We start from the raw sequence: 12,901 nt of genomic DNA, 5'->3' as shown, positions 1-12,901 counted from the left end.
CCTTCAGATACCCAAATTCAGACTAAAAAAAACAGGTGGCATCAGCTTCCTAGTTAAGGCAGCCAAATATTGGAATGATCTCTCACTTGACATCAGAACAGACCAGTCCTATTACAGCTTTAGACAGAAAATCCTTGCATGGCTACACTCCAATGACCCCCAAGAGTAATCATCTAGGTACCAATCCACACCTACTAACCTGACTGTACATATGTATATTATTTGACCGATTTATTATATGTTGCAATGCGTATGTTTATACTGTGCCTGCAACTAAGTTTTTAAGCAATCTTGTTTTCCTGTTCTCTGTAGCTCCCTGTTACCTTTTGGGTTTGTCGCGCCATACAAAATCAATAAACAAACAAACAAACAAACATAGAGATAATGAATGAGATAATTTTGAACTTTGGATCTCAGTCATTGTTCTTATCCAATCTGTTCTTTTGAAACGTGCCTTGACGTGCATGGGATTGTGTACTAGATCCGTTTCATAGCACTCACTATTCCCCAAGATCTCTAGGGCACATATTCTAAGAACACACAGAAAGTGATCAGAGCTTACCAATAACATATCTTTTAGATCTTCATATAGTGAATAACACCAAGGTACTCATTCTATACAGTGAAATTACCCTCCACTTTACATGTCAGCGTACGTACTGTAGACCCAGTTTGTACCTTAAACAGGAAATTGGCAAGCTCTGAGGAAACATGAGGGTACATTTGCATAGTTTGCTCTCCATCCTTGCCCAGTCCAACGTTTTTATTGTTGGGTTGATAGCTAGGCCATAGATGAGTGAAGTAATTACCTTACTGATGTAAAAATTAATCAGGGGTAGAAGTGAGAACTTACAGTAAGCATAATTAAGTTTCTTCATTTGACACGCCAGTTGGATTCATTTGCCTTCCACAGTTGACCTTGCATGAGTCTGTGATGGAAAAGACCTCAGTTTGAATCGAAGATACAGAACTTTGTTGACCACTGATATTATGTGGCTGGATAGTCTCCAACTAAAGGGGGCTCCTTCTTCAAAGGTCACTTGAAAACCATTATTTTCAACTTAAGAGGATTTATCTTTAGGTTTTATATCCTTGCATACACCCCCAGGGCATCCAACAAATGTTGAAGTCCTGCCGGGGTGTAGTCAAGCAACACAATGTCATTGATGTATGTCACCCAGTTTAACCTCTCCTATCTTAGGACTTGCCAATCCGCACTTATCCAGTTAATCCACATGGTCTTCTAAATAGAGGTTGAAGAGGCAAGGTGCTAATATGCAACCGTACCTCAATCCCCTCCCGGTAAGGATAGGAGCAGACAGACCTCTGTGAAGGTTTAACCTGACCTGTAGATAGGTACGCTCATGCAATTTTGTTATTATTACTACACGTGGTGCTGGGATACCCCACTGTCTAAGCTTCAACCACAGATGAGCTCTAATTACTATGTTGAAGGCTTGGAACTGGTCAACCCAAGCCCCAAATATGGAGGCTCCTCCCTTCAAAAATGAATTACTAAAGGCAGTGCTCATAATCAGACCATTTAACGATGTGGCTAGGCCCCTGCGGAATCCTACTTGATGTTTGGACAGAATAACAGCCTTGACTCCCCAGGATTCCAGTTCTTTCAACATTCTCCCAGAGAAAATGTTACTGTCTGCATTGAGAAGGGAGATTGGGCGATAGCTTGTAAGATCAGTCGGATAACCATTCTTGTAAATTGGAATAATTATGGCCCCACGCCATGACTCAGGTATAGTCATGGTCCTGACCACCTCATTGAACATGTGAAACAGTATTTGCGACCCCAGTGGTATATCAGATTTTGGTATCTGATTAGTGAGCCCGTTGGGGCAAGTCGCCCTTTAAGCAGAGAATTTCTTAATCAAGTCTTTAATGATGTTGCGAGTAATGTTCAATTCCATTTAACTTTATTAAAGTTCATCTCTTATTTGCCATATTACTAGCGCTGGAATCTCCTAGTCCCCCTTCCAACAACTGCTTGAAAAACAAAACCTGCTGCACAAACATTCAAACTGCCCTACTCGACAAAATATCATCCCTCCAAAAAAAGATCCTGTTAAAGAAAAATAAACTCATCCCAACAGAGGTTTCACCAGATTTTATACCCACTCCTGCCAATCTCAATATTCACCTTTTCCCCTTCAAACCTGTTATTTTGTTATGTTATGTTATGTTACTTGGCATTTATATAGTGCTGTACATATCATTGGTATGAACTCAAAGCGCTGGTAGGTTGAACGCCCTCGGGAACAGTAGTTCAAGTCAGTAGAGAGAGATAGTGTTGTATGGTGTGTGGGTGCACCGGATATGGGTGCAGCTGGTGTGGTTCTCAGATGATAGCTGCTTCCTAGTGATAGGTGTGGTGCTTGAAGATATCAGTTGATGTTTCAGCTCTGGTGAGTGGACACACACACAGGGTTCTGCCTGCGTTAGGCCTGAGGAACACCTATGTGAGCAGCTGGCTGGAATGTGCTTAGCTATCTGCATTTTGTTAGGGTGATGAGGTGTTCATGGGGTCATATTCGTATGTGGACAGCTAGGCCAATTTATCAGGGGTCTACCTGTGTTCTGCTTGAATGATGGTGTATAGTAAAGAGTAAGCGTAGTGGTATGATATGGTGGTTATCTGTAAAGCGCCTGCGACCAGGCATGCAAATAGGATGGTGGGGACATACATAGTGACATATGGATATATAGCGACAGGGGTCAGTACAAATATATATGGGGATACAGATTTATAAGATGAAACATATATAGCATATGTAGGGGATACATATATAAGGGGTACATATATATGGCAACAACACACAAGCAGGTGTATAGTGATTCAACACGTGGGGTGAATTGCAGCAGGTTCCACTCATTCTATTCTGCCCCATTCGCTTAGTCCACTCCGTTCATTTTTCTGCTTCGTCTACTTAATCCATTCCATCTTTGTTATCTATGGCATCTATGTCATCTATTCCACCTATTCTCTTCACTCTATTCATTCTACCTATTCCAGTGTGGGATATGCTATCATTCACAATTCTAACTAAGTGGGAGGTATGCTACCAATCATAATTATATCTGAGTGTAGCACATGCTATCATTCACAGTTCCATCTAAGTGTGGCACATGTTAACATTCACAATGCCATCCATTCCATCTATACCATCCACTCTATCCGTACCATCCACTCTATCCGTACCATCCATTCATCTGAACCTTCCGCTCCGTCCATGCCATCCATTCCATTCCTGCCATCCACTTCATCCGTGCCATCCACTCCATCCGTGTCATCCACCCCATCCGTTTCATTCACTCCATCCGTGCCATCCACCTATCCGTGTGATCCACTCCATCGGAGCCATCCACTCCATACGAGCCATCCACTCCATTGCGGCTATCCACTCCATCCGAGCTATCCACTGCATCGGAGCTAACAACTGCATCTGTACCATTTGTACCATCCACTCCATCCGTACCATCCATACATCTGAAAAATCCACTCATCTGAATCATCCACTCCGTCCATCCCGTTCATTCCATCTGTGCCATCCATTCCATTCGTGCCATCCATTCCATCCATGCTATTCACTCCATTCGTGCCATCCATTCCATCTGTGCTATTCACTCCATCCGTGCCATCCACTCCATCCACTCTATCCATTGTATCCATTCCATCCACTCCATCCATTCCATCCACTCCATCTGTTCATCCACCATCTTTTCCATCACTCCTTCCGTTCCATTAATTCCATCCGTTCCATCTACTCCATCCGTTCCATCCACTCCATCCATTCCATCCGTTCCACCCGCTCCATCCTTTCAATCTGTTCATCTACTCCATCCGTTCCATCCACTCCATACGTTCCATCCACTCCATCTGGCCTATCGGTTCCATCCACTCCATCCGTTCCATTCACGTCCGTTGCTCTGTGCTATCCGTCCCATCCACTCAAGGTGTTCCATACATTCTGTCTGTTCTGTTTACTTTATCCGTTCTATCAACTGTATCTGTTCCATCCGCTATGTCTGTTCATCTACTCTTTCGGTTCCAAACACGTTGTTCGTTCAGTCAACTCTGTCTGTATCATCCATTCAATTTGCTCCATCCATTCTGCTAGCTCCATCTACTCTATCTGTTATATTTGTTCTATCCGATCCATCTATTCAGTTTATTCCATATGTTCTATTTGTTCTATCCACTCTAGCCATTACATCCAACCTATTCATTCCATTTATTCCAACTAGTCCATCCACTCTATCCTATACCAAGCGCTCTATACTGTTCCTGTTGATTTTATCTACTCCATTCACTCATTGATTCACTCAATACATCAATTCCATCTGTTCCATGCACATCATTCGCTCCATCGGCTCCATATGGTCACCTATTCCTTGCACTCCATCCACTTCATTCCACTCGTTCCAGTCATTCCACCGTTCTACACAGTCCATTCATACAGCCCGATTCCAGTCAAGTCTGTCCACTTCATCGGTTCCTTCCACTCCATGCATTTCCATCCAGTCAATTCGGTCTGCTCCATATATTCAATAAATTCCATCCAAATGCGTCCACACCATACATTCCATCCACACCACCTATGTTTATCCACTCGTCGGGTTCTAACTGCTCCATCAACTCCATTATTCCTTTATTTCCTCCGCTCTATCAACTGCGTCATTCTATCCGCTCCATCTATCCCATCCATGCACTCCATCCACTCCTTCCTGTGGGTAGGTGCTCAGTTTTTGAATGCCTGGCAGACTAGTCTCATTGTGTGTTTCTTCATTGGGTTTTCAGATGCATTTTTTGGGAAGATCATTAGTGTTATGGGAAGAGCCATGTTTTTAGTAATTTGCGGATTGTCAAATAGTTTTCTGTGTGACGGATATGTGGTGGAAGCGAGTTGCATAGAGTGGGCGCCAAGGCTGAGAATGAGGATCCTCCGATCCTGATGGGGTTGGTTGTTGGAATCACTAGAAGGAGGGCAGAGCTTAATCTTAGGGTGCAGGATGAGAAGTACGGTTTTAGCTTGCCTTGTAGGTATAGAGGGCCGGTCTTGTGCACTGCATGGTGAGTGATGCACAGGGTCTTGAAAGTGGCCCTTAGTCCAACTGGGAGACAGTGGAGCGTTCTGAGAGCTGGAAAGGTGTGGTCTCTTGGGCCCAGTGCTAGTAGCAATTTGGCGGCAACGTTTTGTGCTCTTTGCAATTTAATAAGATGGTATGCCCGGACTCCGAGGTAAAGGGAGTAAGCATAGACTAGTCTTGACATTACAATAACATAACAGCAACAACTCTGTTAGGAAAGGAGAGGTAGGGAAAAATGCATCTGAGCAGTGTTGCCGCACATCATGATTTCAGTTTTTGTGGGGTTTAGGAGGAGGTGGTTTGTAGTCATCCAACGGTCGATGTCAAGGATGTCAGGGAGGCAAGATGCGAGGTTGGGGTTGGGGTCTGAGTTGAGGAATTTCAGGATGATTTGTGTATCATCAGCGTAGTTGTAGCACAGGATATTGTGCAGGCTGATGATTCCAGGGAGGGTGAACATAAAGAGATTGAAGAGGAGGGCTGATAGGCATGCTCCTTGTGGTATTCCAGTATTGACTGGGCGAGCGGCCGAGGCAAAAGTTGAGAGAAGAGTTATTTGTTTCCTGTTGTTGAGGAAGGAGCGATCGACTTGAGAGCAGTTCCACAGATTCCTAGGAAGCGGAGGCAGTCAAGTAGGATTGAGTGGTTAATTGTGTTCAATGCCGCAGAGAGGTCTAGAAGGATAAGTGCGGCGCATCCTGCAGAGTCTGCTGTGATTTTAATATCATCCCAGATTGAGGCCATAGTGGTTTTGGTTCCGTGTCATGGTCTGAAGCCTGATTGTGCGCGGTCTATGAGGTTGTTGACTTCAACAAATGCATTTAGTTTCGGAGTATGCTGTTCAATCAATGATATTTGCAAGGAATCTGGTGTTCGAGATGGGGCGGTAGTTTTTGGGTTTGAGGGGGTCGAGGGATGTTTTTTTTAGAAGAGGTTTTGTAGGGACATGTATAGCATTTTGCCAGCATACAATAGCATTTTGCCAGTATGTAATATAGCATTTTTCCCAGTATGTAATATATAGCTTTATTGCCAGCATGCAAAGTACAGGATTTATAACACAGGCCCAGTTTGAAACTGCAGATATTCAGAGCACACATAGAAAAACTTAGTGTGCTGCCAGGTTCAAATAATGAGGTGCACCATGTATTTTGGATGCTTCATGTATGAATACTTCATTAGAATACATAACCGACTAACATTACTAACACAACTCAAGTACTAATTGCTAACTTTTAACATGAGAATGTAGTCTTCTATGCAAAATGAGGTAAAGTCCATGTTTTGGTTGCACTATTTAAAATTCATTTTTAAATGCACACTAGCGTTTTATTCAGTATAAGAGAACAGAAAATATGCAAGATGCAAGAAGCAAAGTGAAACAGTTACTCTGGACCTGAAGCTTTCATTATTTTGAAAACGAAGGCTGGCATAGAGCACATTCTTTTACCCTGATTGGTAGAAAATGTAAGCAGACAAGCCACGTCAATAAAGGGATGGGTAAAAGTTTTCTTAAGAAAAAGAAATGAAGACAACAGTTAGTTCATGCTGGGCTGAGGAGACAGAAAAACAGAGATTTTCAAGGGGGTTGAGCGCTGACTGAATCTCATCAGTTGGTTCTCCCCCACACAAGTGTACGGAGGAGTTTCACGCTGACATTGGGACTGCAAAAGAAGCAAAGTCATGCGGGAATCAGATTACTGGCCTTGGTAAGAGATTTGTGCCAAGTGAGGAATACTTTGTATGCTGTGGGTGTGGCTAGGATTTTTTCACTGCATAAAATTTAGAAATCATTGCATGTTTATTTCTCTTTATATTCAAAGTGTGGGAACATTAATTCATGTTTTCAAAATACCTGCTTGTTCTGTTTGTTCTTTTATGTTGCAGATGATGCTGTAAATAGTGCATGGTAAAATCTGGTGACTTGTAAATGATATGCAATACAAAAATCATGTATAAAAACAATTGGGATTGTTGTGTCATTCATGCATCTGTGAATTATTTACGTATGTGAAGTACAAAGGGGAGGTTCATATCAGTGCAGTAGTGCATTTACCAATTTACCACTGTAACTAAAATAGAAAACAAGAGAAAGTTAGTAATAAACAGCTAGAAAGTAGAGGGTTGTGTGCGGTGTGATGAATGTTTCCTTTCTTGCATGCTGATGGGAAGGGGGTGTCTAATCTGACACATAGGTTACGGGATCTACATAAGCCAGTACCACCAGCCACAAACTGTAGTTGGCACTATGAATAAACTCATTGGGTTCTGTGAGGTGTGCTAAATCTGGGGCTCTCTACAGGCAAATAGAACATATTCTAATGTAAAGGAAATGTTTGTTTTTATAATGGGGTTATAGTATAAAAAAAAACATGCTCACCACTATACCACAGGAATAAGAAAATTCCGAAAATACCAGGAAAGCAAGATACCACTAAAATTACCACCAATACAGGATAACAAGGTAGGCTTCCTAAAATAATATGATACCAGGCCCACTCTAAATGTAAGACTAATATACTGCCAAATTACCGCCAATATTTTTACGGTAAGAAAATACCACTAAATCCCGAATTTACCCCAATAAAATAAAATCTCCTACAGTTTGACATGTACAATTTTGAAGGCATCCTGAAATATTCCAGAGCTGAGGGAGTCCTTTAAGATGGTTCTCGCGTATTCCCCAGCGCAGGTGGATGAGAATATTTCATTGAGGACTGAGGCGGGGCAGGGGCCAAGGGGGGAACCAGAGGGTTTTCGAGCAGAGAGAAGGTCAAGAAATTCATCTCTGGAGACTGGTTTGAAGGAGTTGAAAGTGGGTGGAGTTGTTGTTGCGGTGGCAGTGAGGGGTATTTGGTAGGGCAGAGGGATTTTGTGGCAGTGAGAGGAGGGCCAGTTTGTTGTTAAGAGAAGTTGTTCTGTTGAGAGCGGTGGTGTAGAAATAGAGCGAGAGTGAGTCGCAGAGAGATTGAGATGGGGTAGATTGGGCTGAGGTACAGGTTGGTTTGACAAACTCAGAAATTATATTGTGGAGATCCTTGCTGGGGTTTCCACGGTTAAGAATTTGATTGTTGTAGTGGCATTTTTTGGCTTTCCGGATTTCAGATTTAAAGTAGCGATGGTGCAATGCGAAGGTGGATCTACTCAGATTGGTTGTTCTTTTCCGCCATTTGCGTGCCAGGGATTTATTTAGTTGTTTCGCAATTTTCAGTTCAGGAGTAAACCATTTGGGATAAGGACCAAGACATGAGGGATAGCAGCATGAGGGGTGAGCGGGATTAGTGACTTGTTGAGCCATGAGTTGAAGCAGTCAATGGTTAAGGGTTCATCCCGGGGGGTGGTTGTGGGGGGTGTGTGAAGCAGGGCTTCGGCTAGGTTAGGGAGGATCTTTAGTTTCTTCCAGCATTTGCGATGGAGGGGGGTGGCTGGTTCAGGGTTTGGCGCGGTGGCAGGTTGAGCGGATGGAGAAAGGGACGACAAAGTGATCAGACCAGATGAGAGGTATGGGGGAGCTAGATGTATCTAGTCATGGGAGCTGCAGATGGCATCAAGGGTGTGTCCTTTGGAATGATTTGGGCCATTCATGTGAAGGGAGAGGTTAAGCGCATCATGGCAGTCGACCAGTGAGTGGGTCATGGAGTTGGTCGGAATGTCTAGCCAGATATTGAAATCTCCTAGGAGGGTCAGAGAGGGGTGGTTTACTTGGATGGTGGCTATAGTGTCACAGAGGTTGTTTGTGAAATGTCTGTCATAACGGGGGGGTCTGTAGATGATTAGGAAGCTATGGGAGAATGTCGGGGGCAGAGAGAGTTTAACGAGAAGGGATTTGCAGGAGGGATTGCAAGTCTGGGAGTCGACGAGTGAGACGGAGAAGTGAGATTTGAAAATGACTGCCACTCCGCCACCTCTAGAGGGTCTGTTGAGTGGGATTAGGGAGTATTCAGGGGGATGGCTTTGTGAGCAACAGGGGCAAAGTCGTTGGAGAACCAGATTTCTGTGATAAAGACTAGGTTGGGTTTTGTCAGAGGAGAGGATGTCAAAGATGGAATGTCTGCTTTTTGCTACAGAGCAGGAATTAAAAAGGATGACCTTAGAGTGTGGGGTTATCCTGGAGGATGTAGGGGTGTGGGTGGGGGGATTTGCAGGAATGGCATGGAGTGTGGCAGGTCAGTGGGTCAGCAGTAGGAAGGGAAGGGATGGGGTAGGGTTGGAAGCGGGTCTTGGATGGTAGCGGACTGGTCGATGGAGGTTGGGAAGAGTAGGCGGGAGGAGGAGGATGAGTGCAGGGGTGAATGACTTTGGCGGGCGGTCATCAGTTGGCAAGAGGGCAGTGGGGGATTAGGAGCAGGGGGCTCATGTGTGATTCTCCTGGGGCTGGGGATGTCAGGTGTGATGGGTGAGAAATTGAGGGAAAGGGGTTGGAAGCAGGTTGAGGGAAGGTGGGAGGGTGGTGATGGTGGGTGGTGAGAGATTGTGGGAATGGATCGAGAAAGGAGGGGTGAGGACTAGAGAGAGATAGAAGGGGACCAGGCTCTTTTTCTCCTTTTCAGGGTTTTCAGTGCAATCGGTGTGTGAGAGAGGGTGGGGGGGTTGGACAGTGATGGGGATGAGACCAGTGTTCTTGCAAGGGCCAGACGTGCAGTTGTTATGGAGGGGTAGGGATATGGCAGGAGGGGGATGTCAGTTGCTGTCGATGGCAAGGTAGGGTATGGGTTCGGGTTAGCTGGGGGTGGGTCTGCGGGGTTGGATGGGTGTCTCAGTGATAGGATGGGGGTGTGGACATTGAGGTAAATGGGGCTGGGGGAGGTATGCTTGCAGGGGAGTGGGGGAAATGATGGAAGCAACAGGGGGCTTTCGGACTTTTGGAACGCCATCGGGCTCCTCTGACTTGGGAGTTAGATAAGGACTGAGGGTTACTGGTGAGTTTGTGGTGGAGGGTAGAGGGATGGTTGGGAGCGGTGGGTTTGTTTGGGATGGGAGGTGCGGGGGTTTAAGGGGAGGAAGGTGTGTGGCATGCCAGAGTGAAGCTCTCATTTTGGATTTAGATGGGTTGGAAGGAGTCACGCTCGGAGGACGCTCAATGTTGTTGGCCACACTATCTAGGTGGAATTCAACACAGTAAAGCTTTTTAGGTGCACTTAATCTTGTTTGGTCACACTATCTAGATGCACTTCAATACAGTAATACTTTCAGGGCCCACTCAATGCTGTTTGGGTACACTGTCTAGATGCAATTCAACATAGTGAAACTTTCAGTGTGCACTCAATGTTGTTTGGGCACACTATCTAGATACAATTCAACACAGTTAAACTTTTAGAGGACGGTCAGTGTTGTTTGGGCACGCTATCTAGATGCAATCTTGTATGGTCACCCTATCTAGAAGCAAGAATCAACAGAGTAAACTTTTTAGACACACTTAATCTTGTCTGGGCACACTGTCTGGATTCAGTCCAACACAGTACAACTTTCAGGGTGCACTCAATATTGATTGTTCACAATATATTGATGCAATTCAACACAGTTAAACTTTTAGAGGATGCTTAGTGGGCACACTATCTAGATGCAATCTCGTTTGGTCACCCTATCTAGAACACAGTAAAACTTTCAGGGCACACTCAAAGTGGTTGTGTATACTGTCTAGATGTAATTCAAAACAGTAAAACTTTTAGAGGACGCTCAATCTTGTTTGGGTACACTATCTAGAAGCAATAATCAACACAGTAACATTCTTAGAGGACGCTCAATCTTGTTTGAGCACACTATCTAGAGGCAAGAATAAACACAGTAACATTTTTAGAGGATGCTCAATCTTGTTTGGGCACACTATCTAGAGGCAAGAATCAACACAGTCAAACATTTAGAAGACGCTCAATCTTGTTTGGGCACACTATCTAGAGGCAAGAATCAACAAAGTAAAACTTTTAAGGCACACTTAATCTTGTTTGGGCACACTATCTAGAAGCAAGAATCAACACAGTAAAACTTTCAGGTCACACTCAACGTTGTTTGGGCACACAGTCTAGATGTAATTCAACACAGTAAAACTTTTAGACTATTTGAATGCATTCAACACAGTAAAACATTTAGAGGACGCTCAATTTTGTTTGGTCACACTATGTAGAGGCAAGAATAACCAGAGTAAATCTTTTAAGGCACACTTTATCTTGTTTGGGCACAGTATCTAGAAGCAAAATTCAACACAGTAATACTTTTAAGGCACACTTAATCTTGTTTGGGCACACTATCTAGAGGCAAGAATCAACGCAGTAAAACTTTTAGAGGACGCTCAATCTTGTTTTAGGTACACTATCTAGAAGCAAGAATCAATACAGTACAAGTTTTAGGCGGACTTCATCTTGTTTGGGGACACTATCTAGAAGCAAGAATCAACACAGTGAAACTTTTAGGCACACTTAATCTTGTTTGGGCACACTATCTAGAGGCAATTCAATACAGTAAAACTTTTACTTGATTAAGAGTGGCAGGGCTTTCAGGAGTGAATTGATTGCTTCAGTCCCTACCTGTGCCACACTTACTTTAGTGGTTGGTACTGGTTGACTGCAGGCTACTGGCTTCTTGCTTCCCCTGCGGACACCTGCAGACACTTTCTGGAGCTGCCTCTGTTGGAGCCGCCCTTAGCCGAAGGGGCTTTACGGGCAGAGGGCTGCCCTGGGAAGGTCAGTTATGGCTTGGGTAACACAGACTCCGATGGCTAATCAGGGCGGGGGTGGGCGGGTCGGGAGGTGGGAAGGAAGTTAACCAGGAAGAGGGTGCAGGGTTGGAGAAAGGGACTGTCTCAGGCATTTCACAGGCCTGGGGCCATCAGGAGATACCAAATTGGAGCACAATGGGCACAAAAAGGGGCTCACTCACCGTGCTTCCACACAAACCAAAAGTGGAGCCGGATCAACACAAGGGTCATTAGACCCAGGGACACAGGCTCAGATGGCTAATCAAGGCATGGGGGCGGGTCGTGAGGCGGGAGAGAAGCTAACCAGGAAGAGGGTGTGGGGTGGGAGAAAGGGACTGTCTCAGGGGTTTCACAGGCCTGGGGGCCGACAGGAGATACCAAATTGGAGCAAAATGGGCACAAAATGGGGCTCACTCACTGTGCTTCCACACAAACCAAAGGTGGAGCCGATACAACACTCGGGTCATTAGACCCAGGGACACGGGCTCAGATGGCCAGGTGGCCAATCAGGGCAAGGGGGGGTGGGTCGGGAGGCGGGAGGGAAGCTAACCAGGAAGAGGGTACGGGCCGGAGAAAGGAACTGTCTTGGGGGATTCACAGGCCTGGGGGCCGACAGGAAATACCAAATTGGAGCTAAATGGGCGCAAAATGGGGCTCACTCACCGTGCTTCCACACAAACCAAAAGTGGAGCCGGTACAACACATGGGTAGCTAGACCCAGGGACACAGGCTCAGATGGCCAATCAGGGAAGGGGGGGTGGGTCGGGAGGCAGGAGGGATGCTAACCAGGAAGAGGGTGCAGGGTAGGAGAAAGGGGCTGTCTCAGCGGTTTCAAGGTCCTGGGGGCCGACAGGAGATACCAAATTCAATTGAATGGGCGCAAAATGGGTCTCACCGTGCTCCCACACAAACCAAAACCTGTTTCAGAACCAGAGTAGCAATTATCGTCAAAGGCCTTAAACCTTCTATATGCCTAGGGGATATCTGCCCTGCTTCAGTTATCAAAGATTGTGCAGAAGACCTTGCACTGTTGTTCTCCTCACTTATACATGATTATTTCTCTACTAACACAATACTAGCAAATCTCAAAGTTGCCTGGGTCCTACT

This window comes from Ambystoma mexicanum, chromosome 3q (assembly GCF_040938575.1).
Source record: "Ambystoma mexicanum isolate Mex_15411 chromosome 3q, UKY_AmexF1_1, whole genome shotgun sequence".
NCBI classification, from domain to species: domain Eukaryota; kingdom Metazoa; phylum Chordata; class Amphibia; order Caudata; family Ambystomatidae; genus Ambystoma; species Ambystoma mexicanum.
The sequence above is the reverse complement of the archived record's forward strand: the minus strand, read 5'-3'. Positions refer to the sequence as shown.